The 9,395-nt window shown below is 49.5% G+C and overlaps 1 protein-coding gene across 6 annotated transcripts in view; it reads left to right on the top strand.

Moving 5' to 3' along the window:
* Positions 1-9,395, top strand: part of ARHGAP22 (Rho GTPase activating protein 22) — a 182,082-nt gene that overhangs the window by 27,024 nt on the left and 145,663 nt on the right. The gene's annotated exons all lie outside the window — the stretch shown is intronic.

Raw genomic sequence — 9,395 nt, 5'->3', positions numbered from 1 at the left:
GGGGTTGGGGGGGCGGTGGGGCAGGCGAGAGGGAGTCACTCCAAAAGGGAAGATCTGAGTGTGTTTGTCAGCTTAGAGAAGAGAACCAATGAGGGAGGAGGGATTAAAGATGCAAAGGGAGGGGAAATGTTTGGAGCAGATGAAGGTTGTGTGCCCAGGGGAGGGGCTGGTCAAGTGCAGGAGGAATCTGGACTTTGCATGAGTTGGGAGAGAAGGCGCCTGGGAAATTTCCACTCTTTCCATCTGTTCCAGTCCCTGCCATTCCACAGCAAGCAGGTGTTCTCACGAGGGAGAAGACTTGTTTCTCAATAATGCAAAACTGACTCGAGTGGTGATTCATCATTTTCTTTGGGGGAGGCGACACCATTTCAGACCTACTTCCTTGTTGGACCTGGGTGAGGACAGAGGCTGCCGTTGGAACCTGGGCTGGCTGGTGCTGGCGGGAAGCCCACCTCTAGGTCCCCCACCCTCTGCTGGAGGGGAAGGGTGACAGCTCCTTGGAGCCTCAGTACGTGTTCCCAGGGCCCAGAAACCCACTAACAAAGTATCATTTCCCTCTTTCCTCTCAGCCTCTGACTACCAGAAGCAGGAACTCAGCAGGCGGACCCTGCCTGGCCCAAAGTGTCAGGCCCAGTGGGCTGCGGTCCCTCCTGCCACTTCCGACAGCGCCCCTGGGGGACTCCACCTGCTCCCGGCAGGGCCTGTCCCACTGCTGGCCCTGCACAGCCTCTAGTGGAAGCTTTTTCCCTTCTCAGGAGACCACAACGAGACATCGCAGCCGAATAAAACTTTATCTGAAAGCCGCCTAGCTAAATGGAGCAGAGAGTCTTAGGTGAGTAGAATCAGTTTTAACCCAGTTTTTACAGAGGCCTAAAAACGAGGCCTGCCAGGTTCTAGGACCCCATCAGGTACACACAGCTGAGCTACTCAGCAGCCTCTTCAAGAAAAGACTTGCTCTCCCAGCTGCAAGGAGTGGGGTCAGCTGACACCACCAGCTGTTGGCTCTTTTAAGGTCAACCTCAGTTTTTGAGCCAACTTTATGTTCTTCTTGGGTGGCTCCCAGCCAACGGCTGCACACGGCAGTGGTAGCCGAGGTCATACTCCTTTTTGCGAAGGCCCCCAGCCAGTGGCCGTAGCACATGGGCGGAACCACCTCCACCCAGAGCTAGACCCCTCTTCTGGGCCGTCTGCCTCAGAGCCCCAGGTGGGCGGCAGAAACTGTCAGGTATGCATGGCTCAGACCCACCTCTCTTTCCCACTCCTGCTTCCTCCCCTTTGCTGAACAAGTGTTCATCCCTCATAAAACTCTCGTCTCTGCATCTGCCACTGGAGAACCCAACCAGTGTACCACTCCCCATCCTCTCGGCACTAAGCCCCCCTGCACATCAGCTGTCTGGCCTCTAGCTGCTACAAAGAGAAAGGTGATGGGTGACCAGTGGTACAGCGGAGGTTCAAACCAAAGGTTATGTTCTCTGAACCAGCTCATTTAATTACCCTCTAAGCCACCTCTCCCCCTAATCCAGGGCTGCAGGACTCAAGGAGGAAACATGCCCGAGGCTACAGGTCACAAGTAAGGGACTTTCCAAGCAAAGCTTCTGTATTCTGGTCTGAATGCTCTTACTGGCCCAGTGTATCTGGTGATTTTCCAACCCTGGATTCTGCCTCTTTGTCCTTCTGACTTTCTGCCTAGGATCCCAGGATACCAAAGACTCAGAAAAGTAAGAGTACAGGGCTCTAGACCCATTCTGATGGGCCTGGGCTGTGTTTGAGAGAGTGTACCATAGACTGTAGTGAGTGGACAAGACTGAAGTTAAAAGCCAAGCTACACATCTGGAGGAGGCATTGGGCCAAAGGACAGAGATGGACTTCAGGCCAAAGGCAACAGGACTAAGGCCAGGAACAGTGGGCCAAGAGAGAAGCCCTGCTGTCTTCCCTTGGGGACACAGCAACTTGCAGAACCCAAGTGCCCAAAGGTGGAGCTAAGGCCAGTAAGTTAAGGCCACCAGTGTAGGAGAAGGCTCACCTCAGATGAATCCCTCACAATTTTGTGATTAAAAAATCTAGGAAAAAAAATCTATAAAGAATATCACAAAGACAGCATACTACAAGTTTTATTTACAGTTTACATTTAAATTCTAGATTCTAATATTTAAATTATGGGTTAATTTTTAAATTATGGGTAATTGTTGTTCAGTTGCTCAGTCGTGTCTGACCCCTTGCAACGCTATGGACTGCAACACGCCAGGCTTTCCTGTCCATCACCAACTCCTAGAGCTTGCTCAAACTCATGTCCATCGAGTCGGTGGTACCATGGTCCAACCATCTCATCCTCTGTCATCCCCTTCTCTTCCTGCCTTCAATCTTTCCCAACATCAGGGTCTTTTCTAATGAGTCAGCTCTTCCCTTCAGGTGGCCAAAGTATTGTAGCTTCAGCTTCAGCATCAGTCCTTCCAATGAATATTCAGAGTTGATTTCCTTTAGGATTGACTGGTTTGATCTTCTGGCAGTCCTAGGGACTCTCAAGAGTCTTCTCCAACACCACAGTTCAAAAGCATCAATTCTTCAGTGCTCAGCCTTTTTTATGGTCCAACTCTTAACCTCCATACATGACCACTGGAAAAACCATAGCTTTGACTAGATGGACCTTTGTCGGCAAAGTAATGTCTCTGCTTATTAATTAGCTGTCTAGGTTTGTCATAGCTTTTCTTCCAAGGAGCAAGCGTCTTTTAATTTCACGGCTGCAGTCACCATCTGCAGTGATTTTGGAGCCCAAGAAAGTAGAATCTGTCACTGTTTCCATTGTTTCCCCATCTATTTGCCATGAAGTGATGGGACCGGATGCCATAATCTTCTTTTTTTAAATGCTGAGTTTTAAGCCAGATTTTTCACTCTCCTCTTTCACCTCCATCAGGAGGCTCTTTACTTTCTCTTCGTTTTCTGCCTTAAGGGTGGTGTCATCTGCATTTCTGAGGCTGTTGATATTTCCCCCAGCAATCTTGATTCCAGCTTGTGGATTGATTGATTCCAGCATTTCTCATGATGTACTCTGCATATAAGTTAAATAACTAGGGTGACAATATACAACCCAATTTGGAACCAGTCTATTGTTCCATGCCGGGTTCTAACTGTTGCTTCTTGACCTGCATACAGGTTTCTCAGGAGGCAGATAAGCTGGCCTGGTATTCCTAACTCTTTAAGAATTTTCCACAGTTTGTTGTGATCCACATAGTCAAAGGCTTTAGTGTAGTCAATGAAGTAGAAATAGATGTTTTTCTGGAATTCTCTTGCTTTTTTTATGATCCAACAGATGTTGGCAATTTTATGGGTAATAAATATGAGAATTTAAATTTTGTATATGTAAATTATGGGTAAGGGCTTACTGGGGTCTCGCAAGAGAACTTTTAGAAGGTTCCTGTGGCCTCAGTGGGGGTGATAAGGGAGATATAAGAGGTTCAGAACTCTAGGCATGAGGCTCTGATAGGCAGGTGATGTTGAAACAGGGTCCAAAAGGATGCATCAAAATCTAGGAGGCGAAGAAAGACAGGCAGAGTGTTTGTTTGGCGGGAAGGGCAGGTGTGGTAGCAAAGACTGACTAAGTACTGGCTCTTCTGAGGTGGTTCTGCGTGCCGAAGGAGACGGGGCTCACTCGGCCACTTAGGGACCAGACTGTGGGCCTCTGCCCTCTTTTACGTGGGGCTTCCAAGGCGGCCCCAGAAAAGGGAGACAAACACGGAGGAGTGCTGGGGGGAGGAGCTGTGTGAGCCAGACATCAAACTGGCCACAGTTCATCTGCTCACGAACAATGACTGGAGCCCAGCCACACCAAACTGCAAGGTAGCTGGGAAATCTGGAGCATCTGGGTGTGCCCAGGAGAATGGGGAGAACAGTTTGGGTGGAGAGAAAGCACCCTCTGCCCACAGTGGGGAGTTGACAGTGGGGCATTCAGAGCGAACCTGGTAGAGAATGATCAGAGCTGTATAGCAAATGTCTAACAACTGGCTCTCTGGAAGGAAAAGAAATGTAAGCCCTGATTTTGTCAAATAGTAATCAGTATTGAGGCTGCAAAGAACAAAGAACTTTATTTGGGGATCTTATGAATTGCAGTTTGAGCAACACATATTCCAAAGAGTATTTCAGGGAAGAGCAAAAACAGGAGCTTATAAAGGCAGAAGTCATGAAGCTATGTTCTGACACTGAAAAAGAAATGTTTATCCTTGAGAAATAGGCTGTCATGAATTATAAGAGGGTAAGGGTCTGATATGTATCTCGAGTTTCTAGCAGGTGTTCTGAATGTCTTCTCTAGAACAATATTTAGCATTTGCTGATTTTCTTGGCATAAATACTCCCACCACCATTAGCTTCTAACTACCAGCATACCATCATGATCCGCGAACAAGGAGTTGGGAAGAGATGTGTAGTAGCAGCTCAGTATGTAGTGGAATTAGAATTCTTCAGAGAAACAGAACCATATATGTAATGCATACATACCTCAAGGACATATGAAGTGTTTGATTATATGTATATACAGTGGTCTTCCTCAATTTACAATGGCGTTATGTCCCAATAAACCCATCGTTAAGTAAAACAATGCATTCAATACCCCTAACCTACCAAATATCATGGCTAAGCCTAGCCTATCTTATACATGCTCAGAACATTTACATTAGCCTACAGTTGGGCAAAAATCATCTAATGCAAATTCTGTTTTAGAATAAATAGTTGCATATCTCATGTAATTTATTGAATACTGTGCTGAAAGTGAAAAAACAGAATGATTATATGGGTCTAGAATGCCTGTAAGTGTATCTATTCTAAGTTCCTGGCCACGATCACCTGGCTGACTGGGAGCTGCAACTCGCTGCCACTGCTCAGCATCATGAGAGAGTACCATCTGGTGTGTGGTTAGCCCAGGAAAAGATGAAATTCAAAAATCTGAAGTACAGTTTTCTACTGAAAGCGTATTGCTTTCACACTACCACAAAATCTAAAAATCGTATGAACCATCATAAGTCAGGGACTATCTGTGTATATCAAGAGATTTATCATGAGGAATTCGCCCACACAATTATTGAGGCTAAGTTCCAAGATCTGTAGTTGGCAAGCTGGAGACACAGGAGACCCGAGGTAGTTCTAGTTCGAAGGCAGGAAAATACCAGTGTCACAGCTCGAGGTCTTCAGGCCAGAAGCTTTCCCTTCTACTCATGGGGGACTCAGCCTTTCTTTTCTTCCTGGGTCCCCAACTGACTGGATGAGTCCAGCCACCTCCAAAAGGGCAATGCGCTTTATTTCATCTACAGATTCAAATGTTAGTTTTGTCCAGAAACCCCCTCACAGACACACCCAGAATAATATGCGACCAAATGTCTGGACAGTCTGTGGCCCAGTCAAGAAGACATAAAAATCAACCATCACAATAGTATTTCCATCATACAGATAGGATAGGATAGGATACAGATAGGATAGGGAGAAATAATCCTAAGAAGGGAAGTTGTTCAACAATAGGGAAATGTTGTCAGTAGCTAGAAAGTCATGTCTGTTGAGTAGGTATTACCTTTGTGTTTAAAATAGTTTATTTAATTGTAACTTTTTAATTCATAATACAATTTCTAATGATGTCTGTGTTAAAATCACAAAATTCCTAAAAATTCAACAATCAGCTCTCAGGGCTGTTGGGACCAGCTGGCTGGTGCAGCACGCCTCTGAGATGGACAGATGTGGTATGCTAGGGAGATAGAGCTTCAGCCGCCTGGCAACAGAGACTGAGAGTGCCATCAACTGGGAGTCTGGGGACACTGCGTTCTGGTGACCACTGAGCAGGCGTCTCAGACTCAGGGCTTTCCTATCTATGTGACGTCTTGGTATAGATTAGAGAAAGGCTTGCCCTTGTCACCATGCTGGAACACACAACTTTGCCAAAGGAGCCCAAACCCAGCCCTACTCCCCCTTCTACTGACACTTCTGCGCAGTGTACAGCTTGCATAACGGTCCCTATAGCTCTGCGTGGAATGGGGCTGTCTCACGTCAGGCCTTGAGACAGAGGCCCGTTGCCACTTTCTGAGAGACTGGTTGATAAATGTGCCCTTCCCTCAGAAGAAGCCTCCCTGAGGCAAGAGCAGGCAAAGACTGTTTCTGGTGGCTTTGGGCTCATGGAAATGCAATTATCTAATAGAGCAGTGGTTCTCAACCCTGGCCACACATTAAGTAATCGGAGGAGCTTTTACACGTCCCAAAGACCAGTGTCCACACAAGATGAGTTAAACCGGAACTGATGGGGTGGAACACAGAAACTAGTTTTCAGAATGCCCCAATACTCAGCTAAGGCTGAGAGCCAGTGACTTGGAGCTATCCTGGCTCCGGGCCAATGATGTGGGTGATCGTCCCAAGTGGTGTGCATTTCTGCCAAAGCCTTTTGGACAGTTCTGCCCTCCCAATCCTTTCCACTCGCCTTGCAGTGCCCAGAGGTGCCTGACCCAGGGGAGCCCCTTAGAAAATGCAGAAATGATGCAGGACAGGGAACCAGCAAAGGAGAAGCGAGGACCACTGCCGGGAGATACAGTGCCGTGAGGACAGTGGGTAAGGGGGCAGTCTCTCTGTCTCTCCTCCTAACTGAGGCCTGTATTTCTCCTTGGCCTGAGATTACTGCCTGTGTAAGAGGAGTGGAGCAGTTCCTTCAAATAAAAACTTACTCAGGAGGCCCTGCTCTTGTCCTCACCCCACCCCTTCTCCCAGTGATCTCAAAGGGAACTGGAGGGCTCCCAGGGTCCTGTGGTGTAAGGTTTGTAAACTTCAGGAAGGAGAGGGTGCTAACGTCCCTTCCAGCTGGAACACATGGATCCCTTCATCCAGAGAAGTACTGGGAGTGTGGCCTGAGGACAGAGAGGAAAGAGCTACCTGGCTCCTGGCCCGCACCCCCGCTGCCGCCATCATTCTCTGGCGCAGAGTTCAGATTAGCTCTGCCATTTTCCCAGCTTTGCTTCTGGGCTTGAGCTTAGAGCCTCTGGTTTTGCCTAATTCCAACGCGGATCCCCAGAAAAGCAGGAGGGTAAGCTCAGCAGCTAAATATCATCCAGGGAAAGAGCTGCACAGAAAAACTGCCTGGGAGTAGTTTCGTAACCAAAACAAGTGTGAGTGGACCCAAACTAAGCCTTTGGGGCATTTTTCCTTCCTCTGGTTTGGAGGAAGTGGTCCAGGCTGCATTACTCATAGGCTTTCGTGATTGCTCAAGACATTGTCACTGGCCACGGGACCTCCTTCTGTGACACTGATGTCAACCTGAGACGTTCCAGCCCTGTATCCTTCCCTCTCCTGCTAGATGGTCTCTGTCCCACCCTGACCTGACCTTTTCCTGGCCCCAAAGAAACGGGACGGCAAGTCTGGCATTCAGTGGTGTTTCTCAAATCTACCCATCAAGCCAATATTCCTCATGAGGTTCCCGGCCTGAGTCCTACCTGAGGCTCAGGGCTTGTTGTGCAGGAGGGGCACTGGGCAGTCTGCGGCACACAGATAGGAGCCCCGAGGAAGCGCATGTTGGCGCCCCTTCTGGAGCTAGAATCAAGACAGTTTGGGAGACTTGCTTAGGATGATCAGACTTGTGTGACCGGAAACACACCCCAGAGAAAAGGATCTGGGAGCAGCAGGAGCAGGGACTGTGCATGCAGATGGTTGTGTGTAGTGTTACAGGAGAGGCCACAGAGGAAGTACTGGCCGGTACCATAAACGGCCTTGGATATCGTAGCAAACTTATGTATACTCATCCATCCCTTCTGAGGAGCATCTGAGGGTCAGAGTAAGTGACTAGATGCTGAGTAAGACAGCTCTGTCTCTAGGGATACTGTCTCTCCTTCACCCTGGGGACTTGACTCGCCACATCCTGGTGAGTCCTTAACCTCTCCCATCCTTCCCTCCTCTCCACAGTCCATATCCTGTCCTCTCCCGCATGGACTACTGCAGTGGGCCCCCAGTGGACCCCCCCCAGCCTCGGGATCCCTTCCCTTCCAGCTGCTCGGTCCACCATTTGGGGATCAGTGGACATAGGGGCACTGTGAGGATTAGGGTAGAAGCACGGCCAATCAAAGCCGAGGGGACCCTGTTCAAATCCCTCACCATCTACCGACAAAGAGGATATCACACAGTACCCAGGCCTAAAGAACCCAGCCCAAGTGCCTAACGGGCACCTGGGGGGTTTCAGGGGCAAGAAGGCTGGTCCTTACCATCCAGCAAATTCACTGAGGGGTCTCAAGCCAGGAGTGTTCACGAGAAATGATTGGAATCAGACTTAGACTGGCACCATGGAAAGGCAGGAGCTGTAGAGACAGGGTCGGTTCAGGCCCAGCCCTGACAGGGCTGTGTGACTCTGGGCAAGACACATAACATTTCCGTGCCTTATTTGTTCATCTGAAGAACTGTGACAAAGGCTTCCCTGCCTCAGGGACTCTGAGAATTGAAACAGATGCAGAATATAAAGCTCCAACCTCAAGGACGCATAGTAGGTGCCTACTAAATGACAACAATGACTGTGATTGCATTTCTTGGGCAGTTTTTAGGATCTTGAGCCTGAACCTTCCCAAAGCCCCACTGCACACTGTTTAGAACTCTGCCAGTATTAAACTGGAACATGGCATTTGGCAGAGATTCATTACTCAGCGAACAGCCTTTAGTAAGATCCGGAATATCCCCTGGAGAAGGAAATGGCGACCCACTCCAGTCTTCTTGCCTGAAGAATCCCATGGACAGAGGAGCCTGGCAGGCTGCAGTCCATGAGGTCACAAAGAGTCAAACATGCCTGAAGAGACTTGGCACTAATTACTTACTATATGTGGGCCCTAACCTAAGTGTTTCACAGGATTCTTACTCCTTTCACCCTATTTAAGTAGCAAAAAAATGTTAACATCTCTAACCGGCTTTGCTGGGTGAGTCCCCTGGGACTCTGAATATGCCAAGGCTGTGCCTCTTTCTAAGACACACCTGTCTTTTCACAGTTGGAACTGTGACCTCATAGACGGCCTCCTAGTCCCCCTTGGCAGGAAGCATGGGGCAGAGCAGGTCCCCAAGGACAGACCGCTCCCCTACCCCCAGCCTTGGCAGTGCGTGCGGACCGGGGACCCAGGGCGGCCAGAGTCCGTGCATTTCCTGCAGCCTCTTGGAATCTCTAGCCGGCGGCGCGCACTTCAACGAGCCCTCCCCACGCAGAGGGCGGATCCGATCCCGGAGCCCGCCCGCCCTCTGGGGCCGTCGGTCCAGCTGGGACCGCGCACTCTGCCTGGCTCCTCCCGTCCCGCCCTCCCCGCGCCTCCGCCCGGACCGCGCACCCGCTCCGCTCGCGGATGGGCAGTGCCGCGTGCTCCCTGGCCAAGCGGAGGGACAGCCAGGCCGCCCCGCCCTGGCCCAGTGATTGA

Source organism: Bison bison, unplaced genomic scaffold (assembly GCF_000754665.1).
Source record: "Bison bison bison isolate TAMUID 2011002044 unplaced genomic scaffold, Bison_UMD1.0 scf7180017864341, whole genome shotgun sequence".
Classification (NCBI taxonomy): Eukaryota; Metazoa; Chordata; class Mammalia; order Artiodactyla; family Bovidae; genus Bison; species Bison bison.
Note: the sequence above shows the minus strand (reverse complement) of the source record. Positions and strands in the feature narration are given on the sequence as shown.